At 44.9% G+C, this 12,858-nt stretch overlaps 1 protein-coding gene across 5 annotated transcripts in view; it reads left to right on the top strand.

Moving 5' to 3' along the window:
- Positions 1 to 12,858, top strand: part of NFATC1 (nuclear factor of activated T cells 1) — a 497,899-nt gene that overhangs the window by 95,256 nt on the left and 389,785 nt on the right. The window lies entirely within an intron of this gene.

Below are 12,858 nucleotides of genomic sequence, written 5' to 3'. Positions count from 1 at the left end.
TAATCCTAGCTAGGTGCCAAGAGGTGCTTAGAAGAGTGCCCACTCTTCCCCCCACCTTACAAACAGTGAGTGAAGATCCACTGTTGAGTCGGGGAAAGAAAATCACTCCACACCGACAAAAGGCCACCAATACCTAGCGAGTCCCATAGTCCAGGGTCTGAGTGTGGCCAGGGGGCGGCATCAGGGCACTTCAACCCGTGCAGAATGTATTGCAGGGGCAGGGAGAGTGAAGTGGGTAGTCCTACCTTTATGTTTGTGACCAGCAAGAGTTTTTTTTATTTAAACAATCTGGCCATACTAGCAAGGGAGCCACCAAGTATTCTGAAATGGGCCCCTGAACATCTTCAGCTCTCACAAAGGCATGGGGGTGGGGGAAACACTATTGTCATTTCTATCTACATGATACAAAAAGCAGGGTCTGCAAAGGAGGCTCTGGCCAGCCTAATCCTGCAAAGTGTCAGCAACTGCAGACATCAATTATACCATTGCCCATTCTTTAGCAGGCACCACAAATTGCCCTGAGTCTTCTCCACTTCTCCCCTTCACCCCCGAAGTAAGTAGCTTTTTTTTTTTAACACCCACCATAATAGTATTACATTTTTCAACATTCGTAGGATGGAAAGCTGCAGAAATCTTAGCAGGATCGGATTCGTTGACCTTCAGGTTCTGCACAGACCAACACAGTGCACAGCCAAACTACTAAGCAATCTTTTTCGACAACTACACCCCTGTGAGCTTTGACCTTAAGGCACTTGACAGTATTTTTCAGAAATGTTGAAGCACTGGTGTGGGTGTGTGGATGAAGACTGCCCTGCAGACCTACCTACATATGAAAAAGAAGACCCTGCAGATTTACGTCACTCAAGCCCCGCTCACATCCACTCAAGACTCTGCCCACATGTTAAGAAAGGCAAACACTATGGTGTTATGCCAGGTATGGGCGGGATGTGCTTGCTATAATGTATCTCTGCCCACAACTCCATGTGATTGGCCACTAGCAATCTGTTTGTAGCCAATCACATGGAGGTGTGGGCAGAGTTGCTAGAACTGCCGGAACTCCTGGAGACTGCACCCTCTTCTCCGGAAACCTGGAACCCAGAGACCGGGCAGATCTGCTGCTGCATGGCTGGACGAGATGCAACGCCACAGTACATGAAATATGACATATTCCTGTGAAGCCTATGTTAGACATGGATGCACAACCTCAAGCTGGCAGCCATTTTACCACAGAGCATGCCAATGGAGACTTTTGCAGGGTATTTGATGTACAGACAGGGCTCAAGAAGATTGAACACATGGGTGGATGGCACCCGCCATCTTTTTTCAGACGGTAGACACCGTTCTCCCTGTTTTTTCAATTAATTAAAAACGTTTTTAACAATTGCTGCCACCACTCGATGAAGGGAGGTGAAGAGAGTTGTGTCCGGGAGTCAAACCCAGATCATGTGGGCGAGAGACAAGGCACTTTGCTGCGAGACCACAAGAATCTCTAAATAGAAAACCGTGCAAAACTATTGACTCTTTGCTATACATGATACGTTTTCTTACACATTTTAAAACAAATGGTGTGCACTTTTTCTATTTTGAAAACAATTTTTATGAAAACATGCTACCCTGGAAAAGGCCTAGTTGTATTGTGCACTTCCTTGAGTTGGCAAAGACACCCAAAAACGAAATATGCACATTTCGTTCAATTTACGTTTACTGCCTGTGACGTCATGTCCCACTGAGTCAAAATTCGTCCTCAACATAAGAGTACATTTTACAGCCAACATTAGGGTGCATAATGGCAGCGCACGTTTGTTCGGTTTCAAAGCCTGCATGATTATAGTGAAAATACTCTAAACACACTTTACCAGTATAGCGGGACACATGTTTGGAAGGCACCCTTGGAGATATCTGCAAGGGAAATGGAGTGGCAGTGCAACAATTACAAAATGTCACTGCCTGCTGTGAAGAAAGGGCAGGTTATTCCATTTTGGGGTTGAAACCGCAACATTGGTCTCTGAAGAAGTATATACATATCGGCAAATACTTCCCAAATTCCAGTTGCCATTTTGTACGTTAAAATACTTGCCGGGGTCCTCTTGAAGGCACTGGCTAAACGAGACGAGCATTGGTGTGATGCGGAGCACCTGCGTTCTCCCTATGACGGGGAGTGGTGCTGGGAGGCTGTGGGTGCAGTGCTGCACAGCTGTGAGTGGCGTGTCCAGCTATGTGCAGAAAACACACTCTCTTCGTGGCTCGACTGCAGGGATCTGCTATCGTGTGGGAGTTTGGCAGCCAAGACACATTTTTCCGCCCCTAGAAGAAACAAGAAGGAGGCACACGTAGGAGGGGGGGAGTGGCTGATCCAGTACCAGGTTTCTGGATCTGAGTAGTGCTTGTTTTCCAACCCTGGTCTCCATGGAAGTGCCTGCACTTAGATCTGTGCTGTGCTGCCAAAGATGAACCCGTGCTGTGCATGCTCGTGCCGTGCGGACCTGGGCCCTGGGTAGTGCACATGCAGTGCGTGCGCACAGCAGAGGCGTAGCCAGGATTGTCTAACAAGTGGGGCCTGAAGCTAAAGAAGTTTGACCCACTGACATTAACATTTGTAAATGCCCACACAGCGCTGCTGATTGAGAATTTGCAGATTTTGGGTGGGCCTTGCCCGCTAAGTTTCCTAGCCTATCTATGCCTCTGGCGCACAGAGATGAGGCTGCAAAGCTGGTGCTTAGGGGTGAATGCGTCCGATAAAGGTGCCAATAATACCACAATTGTGGCAGCCATGACTGGTTTATAGAAGGTCAATACCGGTGTTACCACATATTGCAACTGCTGTTAATTTCTGTATGGGGGCATTGAGTGCGCAGGTGGTGGGAAGAGACGAAATGCCTAATGGATCATGCCTCACTGGGCCGGGTGTTTTTGAGAATCTTAACTATGCCTTGACATCTTGGCATGAGGTGCCAATTTAAAGCTGGGCTGCTGCAGACAACTCTTACCTCTGCCCACTTAGGCTTGTATTGCTTCCTGGTTAGGCAGCGGGTCGCTCTAACACAGCCCCACATCACTACCGGCAAGGTTCACTGGTAGCGTTGCTATAGCCCTAGTGAGACCATAGTGCGGGCAATGGAGTGAGGCAGAAAAAGGAGTAGCTTACAGTATCTCAGGGCTGGTGGTGGCCTCACTCCCCTCCACCTGCCAATCCTTTACCCGGGTGGTGGTCCCAGAAAGGATAGGAAAGCCTGGCAGCGCTCTCTTCCTTTCTGGTAGATGCTCAACATCCCGACTAATCCCTGCTTGTCCTTGGCGCTCATAATCAGGGGGCAGAACCATGCCGAAGCTACCAGAGCATCTTGCCACCCCCTAATTTGACATGGTCCCCTTGCTCCATTCTGGAGTCAGTATCTGTTTAAAAGCAAATAGGGCTGCAGACAGTTTACACATACCTTATCCCGACCCAGCACTGGAAGTCCAACGACAAGCCTACAGCATTATTACTTCCTGCTTCTAAATGAGGCCCATGGTCCCCCCGCCCCCTGCGTAGTTTTCAGGATCCTGCAATGCATCTGTTCTATGAGTTCCAGGGGGGGTGGCTTGAGTTGCTAGGCCTCCAATCATTTTTTTTTTAAACTTCTGCAACCTTTTTGGAAGGGTGCCTGCCTTGCATTCAGCTGAATTATTATGAGCGATGTTCGGTTAGATTGATTGAAAAAGTTTGAAGTCCCCCCATTTGACGACCACTTCATGAAGGTAAGGATAGAAGGACGTCATGGAAAAGTAGCAAAAGGCAAGAAGAGAAATAAGCAAAACGTGTGAAGTGTAGTGTGAGAGTACATGGGCATTGGGGAACACAGCCTTTACCTCATAAAATGTTCAAAAAAGCAGTTTGTGAAAAAAAAAGGTCGTCAAGAAAGGTCAATTTCGGCAAGTGTGTCATACTGTCCATTCAACTATGTGAACAATATCGGAGAAAATACCATCTTCAAAGCGTTACCGCCTCCATACACAGACACCAACAGCGCCAACGGCCACACTGACTGGCCTCCAACCTCCCAGTCAAGAGGCGTACTCATCTCTTTATCTTCATAACTTTTACGCTGTTTTGTCTTTATTTCCTCTTGGCCTCTGTTTTGGCACAAGAAATAAAGTGCGCAGCGGAGATAATCTCACATAGGAAATAGCTGTGACTGACCCCGCCCTCAGAACTGTTAGACGCGCTTGGAGTCCTTTATCGAGTGAACCGCCTCTCCGTTATCACTGACCTTGCTCAGATGTCCCGATGAACTTCAATTAGAAATCCCTGTGGAAGATTGGGCGGGTAGGCCACCGCCGCCACCACACTGCTGTGCTGCGCGGTGGCGGCATGAGTCACTGCACAAAAATCCTCCCTTCTGGTCACTTACGCCTTTTAATGGACTCATAACTGTGGGAATGTGTGTGCTGAGTTTAAAAACAATGGAAAAAGGTACCCGCCAACGTACATAGTAGTACTTCAAAGAGCCCCTGTGATGTTCTGACGTCACAGAGCAATAGTCCACGGGACAAAAACACCGGAGTCATGGAATCCCAAAGTCCCTTTTTACAGCAATTAGTATTCTTTTGCCTGGGGGGCTTTATACAGTATTAGTCCGGTCAGATAGCACAGCAGTAGAGCGCTCGCTTTGACATCTGTGCACAACCTGCTGACGCAGGTTCGAATCCTGGCAGGACCAAACTCAGCCTTTCCTCCTTCCAGAGGTTGATAAATGAGCACCACATACAGTGGGTAATTATAAGCAGCGCTCAGATACCTGAGGGTCCATAGCGCTATATAAATGCTAAATTATTATTATTATCCCACTACAAAAAGACTTGCCTTCCACCCAGCTGGCCAAGTCTGGATATCTCTCCTTTTAATAGCAATCTCCACTTTCACCTCCCCCTTTTACCTTGAATTTAAATCTCAGACGCATTGAAGTGTAGAAAGTGTACTCCAATTAAGTGTACTCCAATTATAGACGTCATTGCTAGTGTGGGCTAACACAGTAACAGTAGCATTGGCCCCCGCCAATAACATTACTCTTTTCAGTCAGAAAGTGGCTTGGTGAACATTACGGTTCTAATGCTTAAGTGGATTTTCAGTAACATGATAAATATTGATGAAAACAAACGCCAAAAGCAAGAATAATAATCATAAGAACACTGATGTGTTTACTACTACTACTCGTAATAAAACTAGTAATAACAATAAGATTAATATTAAGTAGCTCAACCCCCTGATAGGATCTCATGGCATTTCTTTAAGTCCCACGTTTTTGTACCCAGGATTGTTTACGGTGTGCCCTTGATTTGATGAAACATGAACTGACTAAATGAATAATGAATTATGATTTGCTGAACATTTTCACTAAAATTGTAACTTGGAATTATCCTCAATGTTTCTTCACTTAGATGTACTTAATGTTGCCTAACACTATGTTTATGTATACATGTCGTTTTTCCCCCTGTAATGTATTCCCGAAAGATAGAAGCCCAAAAACTATCTCTACACCTTTACTTAAAAAGAAATAAAATAAGGCCAATTGTAAACGACCTCTGTAGGGATCACACTTGTTATGTACTCCTTTTAAGCAAAGACAAAACAACATTGTTGCGCTATGAGGTTGATCAGGGATTGAAGCACCTCCAAATGAGCAGACTTGCAACCATGCAGGATTGATGCATGTTGAATCAGTCATAGGCAGGGCACCCTTTGTTATAATATAACGGCATTGCCCATAGTCCTTGCCATTAGAGGGCCACCCTTTCGTTTCTACCACATTATTATGCATCTACCGGCACAGACATTATCACACCACATGCTTTTTTCTTGCAGACAAATATGCCCCTTACATCTCAGTGCTTTATATCTACCAGCAACAGGTTGCCAGTTATGCTTCAGATCCTTAGAACCAGGTGAAGACGAAGAGCCCTCTCATGGTGGCACAAGAGCCATGCACTTTTCTACCTCCCCTTGCATGTGAAAACAAGGCCCGCCTTACATTCGGACGTCTTTTACAGGCTCTGTTCTTCTCCACTTCCAATTGACCATAGTACAGAATTGTTCAATCCTGAGAGATCAATGTGGTGTTTTAGCAGTATCTGGTCATTGCATAGAATATAAAACCGTCGAATGCCATACCATAGAACAAAATGCATCTGGAAAAAAAAAGCATTGAATACATTTTTTTCTATGGTAAAGGGTTTAGTTTAATTGTAATGGCTTGTAAAGCTTAAAAGAAGAGGGTTTGGGGGAACTCCCCATTAAAAAAATGTAATAATAAAATGCATTTGATGCTTTTTTTCCGATGCATTTATTTCTATGGTGTGGCATTCAACTGTTTAGCATTTGATGTAATGACTCGGAACCGTTTTAGCAATAAGAAGCCACAATGGGGTGTTTAGGTGCTCTCAGTCATATAATATAATTTGAAACCCTACGGTGTCATTTGCAAAAACATGACTTTTCATTCCAACCTAATGTTTTCCAAGTGAACATTAAACGTCCTTATTCAACGCTTTGATTTTGCATAATCTGATGGAAACTTACTGCTGTTCTAGAGATGCCTATTTTAACATTACATTTACAAGGTGATATTGATCAGTGGAAGCTCACAGAATCCATTCCCCATTCAATGGGTTCTATGTGTTATAACCGCATTTTAAAAACCGAACATAACAAAGAGTGATTTCTTTCGGCTGTTTTTGTGATGGCTTTAAAATGCGGCAATATCAGTTTCTGCACCCGCCCCCCTGACAAGGTTATCCCCACTCCGCCCCCACCCTCTCCCAACGGTTGAATTCTTAATTGGGGGGTTTAACTCTCCCTAAATCCCCCTTTCTCCACCCATCACCCTCATCCCAGCACAACACGCACTCACTACTCACACGCGGACATGCGCACACACACACACACCGCCAGTGTTTCAGGTCTGATGTGCCTTGCCCAATCCACACAGCAGAGAACAGCCTCCTGCTGATTGGCCCTTGCCCTGCCTATTACAGCCTATTGGGAGCCGGCAGGCGTGAGCCGGGCCTCCCTGGAAAGGCACTGTCCCTGGAAAGGCAAGCCCTCTACTGATCGACTCCATGAAGCGACTCACAGCTCTTCCTGAGCAGGAGCAGGAGCTCCGGATCGTTGCAGGAGCAGCTGATCCTCTTTCCCCATCAAAGCGGAGCCCACCTGGAGGTATGCTGCCTACTAGCAACAAATAGGTATCAGCGTCCCAATTTCGGCTATTTTTAGCACTTTATGCGCAGTAGCAGCTGACATTTTCACTATTAATTGTGGTGTGCATGTCCTACTTGGCATACATTTAGCATATAACCTGTGTTGCCCACATTTAAGGCCAACGCTTCATGCAACGCCATTTAAACACACAAGGTGTTTATTTTTCTAAAATGGCCACCCGTGTTTCAGGCCTGATGTGCCTTGCCCAATCCACACAGCAGAGAACAGCCTCCTGCTGATTGGCCCTTGCCCTGCCTACTACAGCCTATCGGGAGCCGGCAGGCGTGAGCCGGCCCTTCCTGGAAAGGCCCTGAAGGTAAGGCCAGCAACTGTCCTGACACTGTCCCGAACTGACCAGAGCACAGAGCCATACCCCCTGTCTGTGCTCCTTAAAACTGTGAGTAGCCATTGACTGCCTGAACCTACGATCTCTGCACTCTCAATATAAGTAACCAAACGCAAACCTATAGCCATTGTCATTACTCTACCTCACTTGCCATGCCTTCTAATTACTGTGCCAACTGCCTCAATAACCTGTGCCTAATCCGACTTTGAATGCCTGTGTGTTGTCTGGGCATGATACGCCCACTCATATTTCATACTAAGTCATAATGTACACATTGGATTTAGGTGCCCACTACTTTATGGCAAATATTGAGTGCCACTTGGCGACAGCTTCTATTTTATAGTCTCAATCCAGATTTTGCTGCACTTGTTTTTTACACCTTTGTTGCTCAATCCTCATTGATAATTCGAATCCAGGTGTTCTGTTGTTTGTGCATTTTGAACTACTGCCTTTCTGGCTCCCACTGCAAAATTCGAATCCTGGTGTTCTATTATTTGTGCATGCTGAACTACTGCCATTCTTATCAGGTGTGGTATCTGCTTAGCCCCCATAGTATAGCACCTGCCTCTTACGCATCATATTCCACCACATATGCTTATGGCCAGAAGCCTTACACTGCATAATCCCTAACTAGCTCCACATACACAATGTATATCCCACTGCTTTACAAGGTTCTACTTAGATTATTTCTATATATTAACAGCCTACAGTATCCTACTTTTCTACGACACTCATTCTCACTTGCGCCAGTATATAACTCCCTTAAACAAACAGACATGATCACTTCACCCTGCTCTCTTCTACAGAGGAACCTCAAATTACGTGCCAGGCTCCCATGGCTCTATGACCCTTCAACTAAAATAGCGCATAGTCATACCGCTATCAACCCTCGCAACACGAGTCACTCTCAGCACCCTCTCCAACTTAACAGCAGACTATTCCGTGAAACTATCCTCACATCGAAAAGTACTCCTAAAACTCAGCCTTCATACCTGACACCAGTACAGTCTGGGACTAAGGGTACACTTATAAATTCACGCTCTATGGTAGCCCATGCAACAGACATAGCCGACCTACTATACAGCGAAGATTTAGACTTCCTAGCTGTTACCGAATCCTGGCTCCACCTAGCAGCTGGTCCAGCAATTATGCTAGCCCTTCCAGACGATTATACCTTACTACGACTTGATCGTACCACCTCTTGAGGTGGAGGTCTCGCCATAATAGCTAAAACTAAATTATCACTGAAACGTTCTCCACTCCACAATACAGGCTCATGTGAATCATTAACCGCTAAGCTAACCCTGTAAAATAAGCAATCTGTCTCTATTCACCTCATATACCGGCCCCCTGGCCCTTTAGGAGCTTTTGAAGAGGACCTCACTAACATCCTATCAATTAATCGCAAGAATACCTCCCATAGTATTCTATTAGGAGACTTCAACTTTGGTCTTAGTGACCCTTTAGATTCTAATGCCACACTTATTAATAACACCCTAGAGGAATTAGGCTTTACCCAGAAGTTCACAGACATGACCCACATCAAAGATAGAACTCTTGATTGGTTAGCTGTGCATAATTGCCCAATCCTGGTATCATCTATAATACCACAGCTTTGGTCTGATCATTACTTGATCACATTCTCCCTAGAGGCTATACTATCGCAACCTGGCAGTATAGCTCCAGCTGTCCCGACCAGAAATAAAAGAAACATTACGCCTGAAAACCTCATCCCTCTGATCCTACACACGCTTAACGCCATTTTGGACCACACAGACCCCTCTACTATGGTAGACTTGTATAATAAAGTAATGCTATCATCCCTTGATGACATAGCACCACTGAAGTAGAGAAAGAGTAAACCTCGCAAACATGTGAATACCTGGTTCTCTCCTCATCTCAAGGTTCTCAGACAGGAAAATGACACTGCAAAAAAATCTGGAGGTCAGATCCTTCAGAAAACAATAAGAAAAACCTGAGTAAATTAGCCTCCCAGTATAAAAAAGAAATCATCCTGGCTAAACAAACGTCCTATAACCTTCGAATTTCTCAAGCCAAATCCAACATCAAAGAGCTTTTTGTAATTCTGGAAGAGGTAGAATCCCTTGTCCAGACGCCTGACTCTTGCCTCAAGGATAAACATTTGTGCACAGCTATACAAAATGCTCTAGCTAATAAAATTACCTCCCTGCAAACTAAGACCAGTATCAAAAAAGACTCCCTTCTCTCCACCTCCAAATCCAGCAACACTAGCTCTTTCCTGACGCCTCCTCTGGCGCCAACCCCCCAGACCCTCCACTTCAACTTCCGTAAAGTATCCACTAAATAGGTCGACAACGTCATTCTTACTCTCAAACCCTCAAATTGCCATGGGGACTTATGCCCTGCACAATTGATAAAAGATGCTGCTCGTGAATTGGCACCGTTCATCACTAAACTAATAAATGCATCCTTCACTTCAGGCACTATACCGAATAACTTGAAACAATCTTGGGTCCTCCCACTCCTTAAGAAACCTAACCTAGATCCCTTCACCCACACTAACTACCGTCCCATCACCACAGTACCGTTTCTACTTAAAACCCTTTATAAAATAGCGTACCAACAAATCCAACACTACCTTGAACATTACCACCTTCTAGGAGTCTGACAGTCAGGCTTCAGGCCACAGCACAGAACTGAGACTGCACTCATAGATCTTAAGGCAGAGATAGATGAGGTGAGAGATGAGGGTAAGACAGCATTACTGCTACTTCTTGATCTCTCAGCAGCTTTCAAACTGGGCGACCATGAGATCCTCTGCAATCACCTACAATCAGCAGCCCACTTTTCCCAAGAGGCAACTGACTGGATCCAATTCTTTGTTAACAATCATACTATGCGAGTCTTTTCCCCACTAGCAGCTGCTGACCCTAGGCCCATCACCTGCGGCATGCCTCTGGGCTCTTGTGTCTCCCCCGCACTGTACAACATCTTCACAAAGCCCCTTTTCGATGATCTAGATGGTCTGGCTATCACCTACACTAATTATGCCGATGATACCCAGATCCTCATCCCGCTGACGGGGGATTATGACAAGGATTTGGCTTTTGTAAACAGAGTGTATCTCAGCATCCAGGCATGGATGGCCTCTCATGGTCTATGCCTGAATGATGACAAAACTTGATAACGAGATTCGCTAGACCATTATCCTGTCGTCCTTCTAGAAAGGTCAACTCTAACCTCCTCCTAGTGCCAAGATTCAAACGCACCATGTCTGGCGGGAACAGTTTTCCAGTTAAAGCAGCACAATTCTGGAACTCCCTACCACCAACCCTCAGGGAAGACCTTCCATACACACAATTCAGGTCTAACGCCATCCTCTGGCTCAAGGAACATGACACTTAACGTTCTCCCGTACTGCGCTATACTTTAAATACTGCAAATTGTACCTCTCATCTATGTTTATGTCTATGTTTAGTCACATTATATAACCTGTAAATTTTGTATATCTCTTTGTAATTATAACCTTTTTGTATTGGCTCTGTTTTTTGATGCTTCCAGCTACGTAACCTGAGCTGTCCTATATTTATTGTGCCCCTTGTAACCTTAGCTTTACAATCCTCTTGTTGCCTTGCGCCCTGCTACCCTTGGGTTAGGTGCGCACTACAAATAAATAAATAAACAAACAAAACAAACTCTCTCTCTATCTCTCTCTCTCTTAACTTACACTTTTGACTCTGGTCTTCCGGGTCCTGGTGGGCCTGTCAGCCCCTGCGTTGCTCGATTTAGGAAGACCCCTCTGTGCAGTTACAGAGCTTTCTTTCTAAATCGATCTCTTTTCATTTTTTTTTAAAAAAAAGGTCTTTTGACCTAGAACGATTCAATGTACTGTTGTCTGCTTGTTTGGATATCTTGATCAGAGATAAGCCATTTTTGGCAGCCCGAAATAGTTTGGGTCCTATGACATTTCGAAACTGTGTTGTCTTGCCGGACCAGTTTGACACCTTCACACTGCAGGGCCTTCTCATCTTTGTCATCCTACGCTACATACCATTGCTGTAGCTAGACTATTCAAAAATTCCTGCAGTGTAAGTATGGTGTGGCCGTTCGGTCTGTTACCAGAACGTGTTGACGTAAAGTTCCTAGAGTAATGTCACAAATATGTTGATGAATGGAATGCTGAGCGCCACTTGACGTTCTGAGGGCGAGTGCTCTGGATGTTTGGTGGTGTTGACTGGTTGCGTGATGGATTGACTGGCGTGGGTCATATACATTTATTTACCTAGGCGTTCTATCAGTGACTAATATCTAGCAATATAGAAATGTATGGTAATTCCTCCAATTCTCCATGACTAACACTTTAATACCACCACTTGTAATCTGGAGGTAATGAGGTAAATCAGGCAGACTGAGTGGTGGTAACGGTAAACGAGTTTGCCATAAGTCCAACACAATTACCGCCAAAGTCGTACTGAGGCCATAATTGAACGCAAACTTCAGGCCAGTGGCAATGCGCCCGACAGGTCCATGCTCACAGGAGCTAATGCTACACTGCTAGGCCTTAAGGCCCAGATCTGTAAGATGTACTGTTCACCAAGTCTGCTGTTGCCTTATTCCAACAGTTTTGGGCCGATCCCGGCCACTGATGAGCTTCGACTTCTTCCTGATTCTGATTGAAATTTTGTGGAATTTGTTGGGATGTATATATTTGTATTAAATGTGATGCTTTGTTTGCAAAATTTCATGGCTTCATGCTGAATAAAGTTATGGTTGATGATGGTTGTTTTGCTGTTGCCAGCACACGGTATACACTGGCTTGCATTTTCAACAATAGATATATCAAAAGACTGATCAGCCCATCTTTAACAAAAAATAGTTGCACTTGGTTTTTTGAGCTCTTTAAATGTTCTCACGAAATCAATGTCTAATTTGACCCTGTCTGAGTGACTCACCATTGCGTGCATTTGGACCCCCAGACCCTTTCTGTACCTGTAATGCTTTTCCCCCCCGCAATCTTGATCCCCTCCAACGATTAATGGAAGCCGTAAGCATAAATCTTTAAACATGTCAGTAAACAAGGATGGAAAAAACACAAGTTTGACCCATGTTACAAAATGTTTCCATTCTCTGAAACAAAGCTTCCTTGCCACCTGAAGAAGCCTAGGCCGGTATCCAGCCGGAGATCGAAGGAAAGAAACCAGTTGGCTGTTGTATGGACCTTTAAATTACTTATGTCATGGCATTATCCTTGCGGATGAAATTTTAAATCCAAGATGGTGAATGATGAACTGCT

Source organism: Ambystoma mexicanum, chromosome 5q (assembly GCF_040938575.1).
Source record: "Ambystoma mexicanum isolate Mex_15411 chromosome 5q, UKY_AmexF1_1, whole genome shotgun sequence".
NCBI lineage: Eukaryota > Metazoa > Chordata > Amphibia > Caudata > Ambystomatidae > Ambystoma > Ambystoma mexicanum.
The sequence above is the reverse complement of the archived record's forward strand: the minus strand, read 5'-3'. Positions and strand labels throughout refer to the sequence as shown.